Here is a 14593-nt window from a genome sequence, read left to right on the forward strand (position 1 = left end):
CCAACGCGAGCAGCAATGTCGCCATACGATAAATCGCAATCGCGATAGTCTACAATCCGACCTTTATCAAAGTTGGAAACGTGATGGAACGCATTTCTCCTCCTTACACGAAGAATCACAACAACGTTTCACCAGGCAACGCCGGACAACTGCTGTTTGTGTATGAGAAATCGGTTGGAAACTTTCTTCATGTCAGCACGTTGTAGGTATCGCCACTGGCGCCAACCTTGTGTGAATGCTCTGAACAGCTAATCATTTGCATACCGCAGCATCTTCTTCCTGTCGGTGAAATTTCGCGACTGTAGCACGTCATCTTCATGGTGTAGCAATTTTAATGGCCAGTAGTGTACATCGTAGGGTCTAAGTAAAGTTATACTGTTACAGGATCATTCGATGAGATTCCGAGGGAGATCCGTAAAGTTTCAGACGCTCACAGTCTGCAGTGTGAAGCAGTAGAGGTCCTAGCGGCGTTGCACCAAGTACGAGGCATAGAGGATTGTATATACTGCGGAGATTTGAACACCGGGCGAAGAAGATACAGTTAACTTGTTGAAGAAAGTTGAAAGAGCGTAACGTGAAATCTCGTAACATTTCATTCAATAAACGATGCATTGCTGGAGTTGTCATTTGTACTCAGGAGATGCATGTGAAAAGGTTACCGATGTAATTATGGCCGCATAACGGTAATTAACAGACTTTGAACGCGGAACGGTAGTTGAAACCAGACACAAGGGTCATTCCATTGCGGAAATCGATAGCAAATTCAGTATTCTGCGATCCACAGTGTCAAGAGTGTGCCGGAATACCAAATTCCAGGCATTACCTCTCACGACATTTGCCGGTGCAAATGCATCGTCGAAAAGTACAGAGGAACATGTTTCAGACAGCAGTACACTGTTATTACAATTAATGCAACAAATGGTTCAACAGCTTCAAAAGTTAGACACAACGCTTGAATAAACTCGAGAAGATTTAACTATTGATTTGCAGAACATCGAATCTAAATGTCAAAAAGTCTGTAATTACGTAAAAACACAAATATGTGAGCATTTTCAACCTATTTTTTCGCGTCATGAAAATGCATTGCAGAATCACGAAGCAGCCATAAAAGAACTGCAAAATATTGTTCATGAAAATCACGACACCTTGCAAGCTAAAATTGACTAAGTTGTATCTACCGATTCAGTTACGCAACTTGAAAAAAGTCAGGAAAACTTAAAGGACACAGTCGATACGCTTTCGACACAAATGGACATTCTGAAACTTCGTTGATACGTTTTTCACTTAACAACCGAGAACTTTAGCATTTGCGTAGAGTGGTCGGTGCTAACAAACAAACTAACGTTGCGTGAAATACCCACATAAAGCAAACGTATGCCTTAGGACAGTGAGGCGAAATTCGGCGTAACTGTGCTGTGGCAGCAGACGACCAACGTGAGTGCCTTCGTTAACAGCACGAAATTCCCAGCAACGTCTCTTCTGAGTTCGTGACCATATCGGTTGGCCACTAGACGACTGGAAACTGTGGTCTGGTCAGGTGAGTCCTGATTTCACATGGTAGGAGCTGATGACGAAATCTCATCGTCATTTGCCGGCCGGGGTGTGCCGAGCGGTTCTAGGTGCTACAGTCTGGAACCGCGATTCCGGTACGGTCGCAGGTTCGAATCCTGCCTCTGGCATGGATGTGTGTGATGTCCTTAGGTTAGTGAGGTTTAAGTAGTTCTAACTTCTAGGGGCTGATGACCTCAGAAGTTAAGTCCCATAGTGCTCAGAGCCATTTGAACCATTTTTTTCATCGACATTTACTGGGAAAGTGGGAAGTAAGAAATCATCATTTCGTAACGTTATCAAAAAGGACCTCCATCTTCAGATTTACTGTTGTGCCCAGTTTAAAGCGGCCAGATAAACTTCCGTGTGTTGTATTCTGCAGGTTGTTTCTGAGTGAAGTGAAATCAGGACTTTTGGATTCTCACTTTTTCATTTCTTGGGATTAAGCTGGTGCAGCCTGTCAGGGTACGTGAAATCACATAATATCCGTCATTATTCATCTGAAAATACCAGTCAGTAGTGTGAAGAGACGTTGGATAATCTCATCATTGGTGTTTGATGCACTATGACTGGAGTATACATCGTAACACAATTTTTTCATCACACTGTTAAAGTTTTCGAAAGTGTTTTCTCTAACCAGGAAAGTGAATCACGGTGCTTCGGAAGAATGCCGTGGTAACGTAAGCCGCCCTTCTGAACCCGATCCCTGCTGCTGGAGCCACCAGCGCGCCCTCTGCCACGCGTCTGCCTTGTGTGTAGACCGCCCAGCGCGCCGGCATTCGTCAGAATGCACGCCATTCCACCTGCATTCTGGCGTTGCATACCTGCCCGTCCCTGCCGACCTGCGCGTCCACCATTTCGCTCTTCTCTTCCGAAAACTGCACCTGTCCACACCCGACCAGCTGTTTCACACCGCCGGATAAAAGAGACTCCCTCAAAATACCTCGCGTGCCTTCACAACGCAGCGAGTTGATATGTTCCGGCAAACCCGTGTTTACCGAACGACATTCTAAAATTGCAGGTATTCGATGTCTCACACTGGAATACCCTTCCACACACAAAAAATCACAGCCTGTATTCGAATGAGCGAACAAGTTTAGAAAACAGAGAAATATAAATTCCTCACGTCCAGTATACGGTAATCCTGTTTTGCCCGATAGAGGTGTAAATACAGTATTTTAGTCAACCATGCACCTAAGAGTGCATACGAACTAAAGCTGCTGTGAAAAAATCTGAAGTGTGGCCTCATCTGAGAGAATTAATCTTCTGCTGTAACGTCTAATTTAACCAAAGTAAAATAACATTCTAATTAAAAGAAGGAACGTGTGTAAATAGTAACTGTGAGAACGTATTTAACAGTTGTCCGGAGATAAGCGACACAGGACAGTTGGGGACTCAGCTGGTTCATGTAAGGATTTATCTGGTCAAAAGGGACCTGACAATGTGTGGTCGTGTCGTGTGCATCCGTGTACGACAGTTTTCGTTCTTATCCACATTTGTTTGTTTTCATCCATGTCAACTCGCTGATAACCTCGCCGCTGGGCGCCGATAAGTGTCCAAACCACACATACAACTTACAACAGGCACCATGCCGACTTCTGTCCAGGTAAGTAACGTTGCACACGGTCTGTGCTTGGAACCTTTCTTGTGAGTGCAGCAGTTGTTTCCGATGCACCACAGCAGGTTTACTGTAACCCTTGGACCTTCACATCGACGATAAAACAGAGAAACTGCATTGGGACTGAATATAAATGGCACAATGCCGACTTCTGTCCAGGCGAGTAACGCTGCAAACGGTCTCTGCTTGGAACCTTTCCTAGGAGTCCAGTAGTTGTTTCCGATGCATCACTGTACGTTTACTGTAACCCTTGGACATTCACATTGACGATGAAACACAGAAATTGCATCGGGATTGAATAAAACAGACACCGTGCTGACTTCTGTCCTGGCGAGTAACGCTGCAAACGGTCTCTGCTTTGAACCTTTAATGGGGGTGCAGTAGTTGTTTCCGACGCACCACAGCAGGTTTACTGTAACCCTTGGACCTTCACATTGGCGATGAAACACAGAAATTGCATCGGGACTGAATAAAACAGGCACCATGCCAACTTATGTCCAGGCGAGTAACGCTGCAAACGTATTTAACTAGTGTCCGGAGATAAGCGACACAGGACAGTTGGGGACACAGCTGGTTCATGTAAGGATTTATCTGGTCAAAACACAGGAACTTTATGTTGTGTGCTACTTTGTACACAACAGTAAGGAGAGGCGGGGTAGAAAGTGTTGCAGCAGCTGTCACCGTAGGAAAGCTGGACAGGGGCAGAAATGATTAGCGCACTCGTAAATACAATAAACTTGTACACTGAACTTGTACACTGAACCGCCAAAGAAACTGATGTAGGTATGAGTATTCAAATACAGAGAACCGTAAAAGGCCGAATACGGCGCTGCGGTCGTCAAAGCCTATGTAAGACAACAAGTGTCTGGCGCAGTTGACAGATCGGTTGCTGCTGCTACAATGGTAGGTTATCAAGATTTAAGAAGATTTAAGTGAGTTTGAACGTGGTGCTATAGACGACGAACGAGCGATGAGACACAGCATCTCCGAGGTAGCGATGAAGTGGGGATTTTCCCATACGACCATTTCACGAGTGTACCATGATATCAGGAATCCGGTAAAACATGAAATCTCCGACATCACTGCACCGAAGAAAGACCCTGCAAGAACGGGACCAACGACGACTGAAAAGAATCGCACAAGTGACAGAAGTGCAACCCTTCCGTAAACTGCTGCAGATTTCAAAGCTGGGCCATCAATACGTTTCAGCTTGCGAACCACTGAACGAATCATCATCGATATGGGCTTTCGTAACTGAAGGCCCTCTCGGTACCCTTGATGACTCCACGACACAAAGCTTTAGCCTCGCCTGGGCCTGTCAACACTGACATTGGATTGTCGATGACTGGAAACGTGTCGCCGGTCGGTCGAGTCTCGTTTCAAATTGTATCGAGCGGATGGACGTGTACGGGTATGGAGACAACTTCATGAATCCATGGACCCTGAAAGTCAGCACGGGACCGTTCAAGTTGGTGGAGGCTCTATAATTGTGTGAGGCGTGTGCAGTTGGACTGATATGTGATATGGGACCCCTGATATGTCTAGATACGACTCTGACAGGTGACACATATGTAAGTATCCTGTCTGATCACCTGCATCCATTCATGTCCATTGTGCATCCCGACGGACTTGGCCAATTCCAGCAGCACACTGCGACATTCCACACGTCCAGATGTGCTACAGAGTGGCTCAAGGAACACTCTGATGAGTTTAAACCCTTCCGCTGGCCAGCAAACTGCCCAGACATGAACATTATTGAGCATATCTGCGATGTCTTGCAACGTGCTTTTCAAAATAGATCTCCGCCCCTCCGTACTCTTGCGGATTTATGGACAGCCCTGCAGGATTCATAGTGTCAGTTCCCTCCAGCACTACTTCAGACATTAGTCGAGTCCATGCCACGGTGTGTTGCACCACTTCTGCGTGCTCGCGGGGGCCCTACACGATATTAGGCAGGTGTACCAGTTTCTTTGGCTCTTCAGTGCAGTTTTCTTCAAGCATTGCAAAGAAACTTTAGAAAAGAACGAACAGCCGTAAAGCCCATGTAATAATGAAGAGGATTGTGCAGTATGAGGCTCCTGCTGCTAATACAAAAGTAAACCGTCGAATGCTGACTAGGACTGAAGATTGTCCAAGATTACGACTGAGACAGGCGGTGTAGCTGCCGCTGGCCATCGTTATTGCGGCGGCAGAGGGTGCTAGTCGGAGCCGCTGAAGGCGTAGTTCAGAAACCGCGCATCATTGGATCCGCCGCGATCATCGCGAGCGCTATCGGCGTCTGTTGGAAACGTGCATTTCCGTTGCCAACTGTGAGACGCTGGTGGGGGTAGCATCTATCCACGATACCACACTTTACCGCCCTCCCGCACCCCTCAAGAGCTCGATGAACGCCACGCTGGTAGAAAAACCAAATCCCTGTGCGTCCGTAATAAAGGCAGGACATGTTGGTGTTTAACATGAACAAGGCAAATTTTTCAGATAGTTACATCCGAAACAAGGGCAGGACATGGTGGTGTTTAATATGAAAAAAGGCAATTTTTTTCAAATCACAACACATGTTTTCTAGTCTGCAAAAAAGCAGAAAAAGTGTTTGGCCTCAGAATACGCCTAAAACAGAGGTATAGGCACCCATGAATGTCTTTCTACTACACATTTAAACAAAACAAAAACGTGGTTTAGGTATTCTACCGGGTTTTCTGTCGAGTGGTTGTTTTCATTTCGTGCACAATATTTCTACGACCGACCCAGCCATCTGCTTCAGGTGCTGCGAGTTTTTTTAGTGTGTGCTTGAACTCCATGCAGTCTTTCAGCTGTTATTTGACTCGCACCCCTGTTTATAACCGAATTCGATTCCCGGTGCTCCCTATGCCCCTTGATGTTCTTTTGTTTTTTCGGAGCTTGCGTTGATATTCCTTTGAAATGCCACTTTGCCCAGTATTTCCTGCGCTGCTGAACGTGATGGCCCGAGAGATTTTAATAAATGAAATGATGAATCCCAAGCGTTAACAAATTGAATGTTCCATCCGTGTTTATAAGGGTTTCCTTAATTATGCTGTTCCAGAAATTTGACGTTTGTGCCACAATATTTGTAACATCGTATTTCATTAGATTATTATGTTCGAGGCAGTGAAGGCTTCAATTGAAATACGCTTGGGGTGCGGCACCGAATTTATTAAAATCTCTCTGGCCACAACATCAACCGAAGCAGGAAAATGCTAAAAAATTTGCGTTTCATGGAATATGAGATCAAGTTCTGAAAAACGAAAGAGCGTCAAAGGACGTATAAAGCGTCGGATATCAAACTCGGGTATAAATAGCGACGCGACACTAACACAGTTGACAGTCTGCTTGAACTTCTAACAACGGGTACACGTAACAGCAAGAAGAAGATGCCTGGGCCCATCTCCGAAATACTGTTCATAAAATGGAAACAACAGCTCGGCAGAACACCCCAAGGAGCACCATTAATCAATTACATCGAGCAAACCCGAGAGACTGTATGACTATATCTTCTGCTGATAACGTTTCATTTAATAAAAGTAAAAATTCTTTCAAATTAAGAGAAGGAATATGTGTAAAATGTGGATGTGAGAACCTGTTTCATAGCGTGTAAACTGTACTTTTGCCTCACTTTTATACTACGCATTGTTGCTGTTTCTAATAACCTTGAAACCCCAAGGGGACTGAAGCAATCGAGCGAAAACGATTTCGGTCGACAATAACCGAGCAGGGACGTGGCTATCATGGTGCATACGCTAGCGAAAGGCTTAGGGCCCTTGCTGCACAGTATCTCCACAAGCCCACATAATTCAAATAGGACAACGAGTTTATAAAGCGGTATACGAGGAGAAGTGATAAAGTTTCAATTCTCACTTCGAAACAAAAAAAATTTTCTTAATTAGTTCTTTGTTTGTTTGCCAGTACACATTGAATTCTTGGCCACAGTACCTTAACATGGCTCAGAGCAGCCAAAATAGGATGGCGCCATAGAGTAACATGTGCTAATTCGTCTTCTTATATTTGAAATGGAACCATGCTGCAAAAATCCCTGCTTAGTTGGTGAAAGTGCACGGTAATAATGCACTATGATAAGACATAGCGGTTATGTGGCGCGGAAGAAGTGTTGTGTGCAAAAATGTATGGTCTCAATATGACTTCCAATCGAATGTCAATTAAAAGGAAACCTCGCATTGCTGCAGTTTTCGTCCAGTGAATTTTGTTCGCGTGGGCTTCGTATTTTCCGAACGCTGACAGATCAAACTGCTGCTTGCAAAACACCTATCTCCGTCCTCTGCCGGCTTAACCAATGATTTGCGCCCTACCATCCTCTACCAAAATAGTCGTGACATACTCTCTCTCTCTCTCTTTCTCCAGCCAGTGAGGTGCTTTGCCTCATCACCATCTAGTGTCTCTTTCTGACATATAATTTATTTACTTTAGCCAATATTGGCAGCCGGCCGGGGTGACCGAGCAGTTCTAGGCGCTACAGTCTGGAACCGCGCGACCGCTACGGTCGCAGGTTCGAATCCTGCCTCGGGCATGGGTGTGTGTGATGTCCTTAGGTTAGTTAGGTTTAAGTAGTTCTAAGTTCTAGGGGACTGATGACCTCAGAAGTTAAGTCCCATAGTGCTGAGAGCCATTTGAACCAATATTGGCATCGAGTAAACATTGTTTTTTGTAAGTGTAACCATTCTACAGCCTTCACAAATTTCCGAGGCCCACCACGTACCGTCTCCTACCGGTCACTTTGATATGGTATTTATTTTCAGTTTTCTGTGATTTTCTGTGGAAACAGCCAGCTTTCTACATCTTGAGTAGAGGCCGAGTTGTCACTGTTGTTACGGTAGGCCGAGTTTGTGAGTTCGTGAAACGGCTTCTTGTGCAGTACACCGCTAAGACAATTTTTCCGTGCCACTATTCCACACCTAGGCCCCACGGTCAGGTAAGAGTATAGGAGAACGAAGGTTCTAAAACACCCCAAAAAATTAGTAACAAAGTCAAACAAATTAGTTAAAAAAGTGAAACGTCCCCTTAGAAAAATTTATGAATTACTGTGCTGGTAAACCTCTTACATTATTTCATTTTCAAACAGCTGAGCAGAACTGAACGTACTCAGACATTTCTCTTTTTACTTATTCTGATCAACACTAAACTGACACACAATGTTTTTAGCGCAACGCAATCTGACTTTCAAAAATCCCTACAAAAGAATGGCCCTGATTAACAATAACCTATATCTTTGATGAATCACTTACCTCACAAAAATCTTCGTTACTCAAACTACTGCAATACAGCGTGCGCCAATACTGCCAGCTGAATAAAAGATTCAAACTACTGAAGGCACTAACTACTGATAGGCATAGTTAGCAAATGAAAGATTTTGATAGAGAACAAACAATGTATTTACCTTAATAGTGTTCAAAAGTCATAATATATATATATCAGTTCATGACATCCAGTCTTACAAATTTACTGTCTCTGATGGACACGCGTCGAGATCATCCGCTCTGAAAACTCCGCCATCTCTCCCCCCACATCCACCACTGCTGGGGGCTCACCTCCAACTGCGGAATGCTACGCGCTGTTAACAGCCAACTGTCCAACACTACAATAGCAAATTCCAACAATGCAAACCAGCCACAGACTGCACACAGCACAGTCAGTGATTTCCGTATAGAGCGCTACGTGGCGTTACCAACATAAAAACCTAAACAGCCTACTTTCAAAGGTTTACTCACACTCGTGATTTGTTGCTTGTAATATAACACAAAAAAGGCCCTCTATGCCCAATTGCTAATAATTGTAGGTAAAACTTAGTAGTACATAGCATATACAATTTACGATAACTGCCTGTTCACTTCTAGAGTTCACTAAACGACGTTCCCTGTCTAAGTCAGCCCTGGACGATGATCTATAACAAGTGGGCGAGAGCTGCTCCTCTATCTTCCGAGTAGGCTTCCGTCTGTTGTCGTCCGGTCATTGGCGGATTGCACTCGCCCGGAAATTGGCCGACGCGAAGTCGATATCTTCATCCTCAGCGCCTCCCGTGGCGCTGGCGGAACTCGCGCAAGTGGTGAGTCTCTATGTCACTGGTACCGGCTCGCATCTTTGCGCCTGTGCTGCTTTTGCGCCGGCTGTGTCTTGTTCGGACGACACAGGATACACAATGGCCTGACATCCCACTGGGGTTCCACACGGCAAAAGCTGCTGCTCGGCGGCCAGTGACCCTTGGCTCTACCCCTGTGTCCTTTGAATAATCGCGTTAAAGGTGGCTATATCTTGGACGGCTTCTAGTGACTCTGCGTCTTTCTCGTCATCTAGGGAGTTTCCAACAATTTTACATAGCTAAATTACATGTAAATATGAATTAAGGGTACGAGAATAGCAAAGCTACGTAAGTTAATTGCCGACAGTCGCTAGTACTGTCGCGTATCATTTTTATCAATGTAAATTAACTATTCCGATGAAATGGGAGTTTCGTTACTAATCTGCGTGTGTTGCGAGACTGTCTCATAATAAAATGTTGCAGCTCTATCAGACCAATTCAGATCACTTCTTCAATCTTTCCTCAGATGCAGAACGCAGAAGGCATTACTCCTATTTATTTTGAATGGTTACTGATCATCTGTGTATTCGAGTATGTAGTACACTTCATGACAATCTGACATGTCTTGCATGTCACCTTCGTGCTGTTGCAGTATTAATGTCCAATACGCCGAGCGGTTCTAGGCGCTACAGTCAGGTATCGCGCGACCACTACGGTCGCAGGTTCGAATCCTGCCTCGGGCATGGATGTGTGTGATGTCCTTAGGTTAGTTGGGTTTAAGTAGTTCTAAGTTCTAGGGGACTGATGACCAAAGTAGTTGTCCCATAGTGCTCAGAGCCATTTGAACCATACATTAAAATTCTTACTGCCATCACATTATAAAATGTTAGTACTGCCTCTTTTCTAACTTTTTTGAGGAAAGTGCGATTTTTAGTACCTACCAATTGCTGAAATTTTGGCAATTTGTAATCTTATCATTTTGTGTTGTGTATGAGAGCTCACTTCCAACGTATTTAAAAGTATTTTCTACCCTGGCAATTTATCGTCAATTATTAGTTTTGCTCCTATATGCTCCTTACCACGGAAAGCGATCATCTTAGTTTTACCTTTAGATATTATCATATTATAGCCATTTTCTACCTTGTGCGACAACGAAATTGCTGTCAATAATTTATCTTCTGATTCCCCGAAGATTGTTTGATCATCTACAAACAGGAGTGTATTTACAACTTTATTATTAAACTTGTAATGGTACACTATGTTATCCTGCCATGCTTTTATGACTTATAATGTGTACATATTAAACAATGTGAGTGATAAAGGATACCCTTGAAACTTCTTGGCTGATTAAAACTGTGTGCCGGACCGAGACTCGAACTCGGGACCTTTGCCTTTCGCGGGAAAGTGCTCTACTAGTAGAGCTTCTGTAAAGTTTGGAAGGTAGGAGGCGAGGTACTGGCAGAAGTAAAGCTGTGGGGACGGGCCGTGAATCGTGCTTGGGTAGCTCAGTTGGTAGAGCACTTGCCCACGCAAGGCAAAGGTCCCGAGTTCGAATCTCGGTCCAGCAAACAGTTTTAATCTGCTAGTAAGTTTCATATCAGCGCGCACTCCGCTGTAGAGTGGAAATCTCATTCTGAAGGACACCCTTGTCTCACTCCTTGACCGATGTTTCACACAAACTCACCTTCTCTTTGTATTTTGGTTTTGTTGTGTGGATACATACTTCGAACTACACATGTCAGATGCCAAAGTATACAATTCTCTTCTATAATTTTACTGTCAAATTTGTCAAAAGCTTTCTCGTACACAATGATGATTGTACTCTCTGTGTTTTTCAATAATTTGGCAGACTGGAGAAACACTGTCCAAGCAGGCTCTTCCATTCTGAAAGCTACTCTGTTCTTCAGTACGAAACGTTTCCGTAAGTACCTTTATGTATTTGTTATCAGTTTTGTATACTGCTGTGTCCAGAATTCAGAAGACTAACGTCTCGGCAACCGGCGCGTTTTCTGCGTTCCCCTTCTTTAAATAATGCGATGACGAGTGCTGTTTGCCAATTCTCTGTTACGAGGATGTATTTTTAACAAGAACTTGCAAAATTGTGAGTAATTATTCCGAAACATATCTAAATAAACCCAGATTGAGATTGTCTTTCCCTGCAGATTTTCTGATTTTAGATATTATTAACACGACCGTTAATACGAAATCGACATGCTCGTTACTAACTGCATTTTTCACATTTCCCTCATCACCTGACCATAGATTTTGGAAATAATTCTACCACTCAGTTTCAAAAAGGGACGTACAGAATTCTCTTCCGCAGATGAAGTTGATAATTGAAGTTACTACAAGTAGTAACACAACAAATGGAGGAATTTATTTAGATCAACGTCGTCTCTGTGACAGGATGAGAAATTGGGGCTTAACCATTGGGCACCCTATAATGTGACTGCTCCTTTGATTTGACCCAGTTTCTGCATTTGAACTAACCAAAATCTACGGGTGAGACTGTTCCTAGTCGTCCTACGAGATGCCTCTCTCTCAGCGGGAATGTATGTCGGACCGACGCCAGAAATGAGTGGTTAATTAGAGGCGCAGCGGGCTGCGTGGCATATGCGTGCTGCGCGGCGAGCGTGGACGATGGAGTCATTTGGCGGCTGTGGTGGTGGTGGTGGTGGTGGTGGTGGTAGCGGTGGCGGGACTCCGCGAAATGCCGAGCACGCGCGGCAGCCGGCCCAGAATGCTAGCAATGGCTGCGGGGGCGAGACCGTCAGCACGCGGGCTGGAGGAGGGGGGGAGGGGCGCACTTCTTCCTGCTGCGTCTGCTCGCTCTCTGCCGACGCGACGGCGTCAGCCGCTGGCCACAGTCTGGACCCACACTCTGCCGCCGGATCGACGGTGCACTGTTCATCCTAGTTGTTGCAGGACGTAAAACACGTAGCCATACTAGGCATGTTCGTACTGACAAAAAATACGAGGGCTATACAGAACGTAGATCACATTTTCGTATTAAAAAAAAGTATAGGGTGAAAATTGTATTTTTTTTTTTTTTTTTTTTATGAAAGTGACAAGCACTACGAGGGTTATCAATAAATTTTTCTCAGCCAGTTTCGGTTGAAAAAAATCCGAAATTTGTTGTGTAACATCGTGGAACATTCCCGCTTCAGCCCTTACAGTTTCACGAAGTTCCGATAAGTAGAGGCATTCAGAATGGCATCTGTAGGGGATAAAGACAGTAACTGTTCTGAAAGAACAGATACCAATGATGACCGTGCAGCTTCTCTAGAAAGAAATGATAATTAATCGAAACTCTCAGCTGCCAACAGGTGTTGTTGATATACCTCAATGGGGACAGCTGAAAATGTGTGCCCCGACCGGGACTCGAACCCGGGATCTCCTGCTTAAATGGCAGACGCTCTATCCATCTGAGCCATCGAGGGCACAGAGGATAGCGTGACTGCGTGCCTTCGATGAATCAGGCTGGTTGCTGTCGTTTTCTTTAAAAGCATCAAATGGTGCAAATGGCTCTGAGCACTATGGGACTCAACTGCTGAGGTCATTAGTCCCCTAGAACTCAGAACTAGTTAAACCTAACTAACCTAAGGACATCACAAACATCCATGCCCGAGGCAAGATTCGAACCTGCGACCGTAGCGGTCTTGCGGTTCCAGACTGCAGCGCCTTTAACCGCACGGCCACTTCGGCCGGCTTAAAAGCATCAACCCTACATTTCGTACACAGCCACGGTCACAAAATGTCCTTTTTCAACAAAACTCATAAATGTAATTGTTACTGTAAGTCACAGACAGTTTAGCAAATATTTACGTTAGTGGCTACGTAAATGTATTCAGTGCAGCTTGATTGGCTCAGTTGCTGGGGATATGTAATTAAAAGGTTCTGAGGGACGTATGAGATTTTCTCTGGGATTTTACGAGTGTTTTACCTTCCAAGGTTCCATGTATTTTAAAATGTTTGCCTTCTCCTCGTTTGGTTCATAACTGCCTGGGCATCAGGTTGTTTAGATCGAAGGAGACGATGCTAAAACGGTCATTCCGGAAATTCAGGCTTTCTGATACAAATAACAAAATACAAAATGGAAGTGATAATCAAATATCTTTATCAAATTAATTGAATACGTTTTTATTTCAGACACTTCTGCCACGACAGATGAGAATTTTGCCTCAAGTTAAACATTTTGCGTGTCATCATGCGGGCTTTCAGTTTATTAATTAGGTGTTGTGGCCATCAACTACGTACCCTCAGACTCAGAGTTGAAATATTAAAAGTTTTGGCTGGTTTCGTTGTCTAGTGCTGCGATACGTAGTTGCCGCACTACAAGACAAATACTGCTGAGTCTACAGTATACAATATGAATATACACATGAATCGAATAGTTGAAGGTTCCTATCACTCGGCAATTGCGATTGTTGAATGTTATATAGAAATTAATAAATGAAAGATTGCAATTAAGTGAATTTAACGACTTTAAATGATGGGTACTATGGCAGAAGTACCTTTAAGAACGCCCTTCATAACCGTAAAACACTTATTGGTGTCAAGAATGAGATTTTCACTCTGCAGCGGAGTGTGCGCTGATATGAAACTTCCTGGCAGATTAAAACTGTGTGCCCGACCGAGACTCGAACTCGGGACCTTTGCCTTTCGCGGGCAAGTGCTCTACCATTTTTTTTTTCCTAATGAACCGCTGCAGGAGCAGGTCGACGGGTAGGGCAGGGGTCGACACCCGAAGCCTGGCCATCCCGCCGCCACGCCCAAGCAAAGTGTTCGAGTTCGAGGATCGAAGGATCAGGAAGAGGATGGAGTGGGTTTGTCGATGTTGTTCTTTTTATTTATTTATTTCTTTAATTTTTATAACATTTTTTTTGGTATTATAGATTTATTTTTGTTTCATTACAAAGAAAGATCCTACAACTGCCGTAGCCGAGCGTCCGAGTCGTCTTCTCGTCTGTTGGGAGGGGTTCCCCCCTATTCCGTCCGTAGAGGATCAATATGCTCCAGGATTCTTCTTCATTTTCAGCGTCTCATACCCGGAACGCCCCAGTGAGCAGGAGGATCCGCAAATAATGAACCTAAATAATTGGCGAAACGAGTTCTGTACTTCGGGTGGCGGCTGAAAGCTGCATGTGTCGTCATCAATAGGGACCAAAAGTCGAGTGTGCCTTTGGGAGCATCACAAAATATGTAGTAAACGGCCATGCCTTTTAGCCAGTTAACGGCGTTCGTTCTGGTTGATGGAAAGTATACGACGTCGGGGCTCAATACGTCATCAGGGGAGATAGACTCCGGCAATCGCCGCAAGAGTAATGCCAGCATGCGCTGCGTCAGTAGCCAGCACTCGCTGGTCGCGGCACACGTCAGAC

At 44.5% G+C, this 14593-nt stretch overlaps 2 non-coding genes across 2 annotated transcripts; one reads left to right on the forward strand and one right to left on the reverse strand.

Moving 5' to 3' along the window:
• Positions 1-10705: 10705 nt before the first annotated feature.
• Trnaa-cgc lies at positions 10706-10780 on the forward strand. Its single transcript has one exon. It is a non-coding gene; the product is annotated as a tRNA-Ala (tRNA).
• Positions 10781-12578: 1798 nt separating this feature from the next.
• Trnak-uuu lies at positions 12579-12653 on the reverse strand. The gene has a single exon. It is a non-coding gene; the product is annotated as a tRNA-Lys (tRNA).
• Positions 12654-14593: the final 1940 nt, after the last annotated feature.

This window comes from Schistocerca americana, chromosome 8 (assembly GCF_021461395.2).
Source record: "Schistocerca americana isolate TAMUIC-IGC-003095 chromosome 8, iqSchAmer2.1, whole genome shotgun sequence".
Taxonomy (NCBI): Eukaryota; Metazoa; Arthropoda; class Insecta; order Orthoptera; family Acrididae; genus Schistocerca; species Schistocerca americana.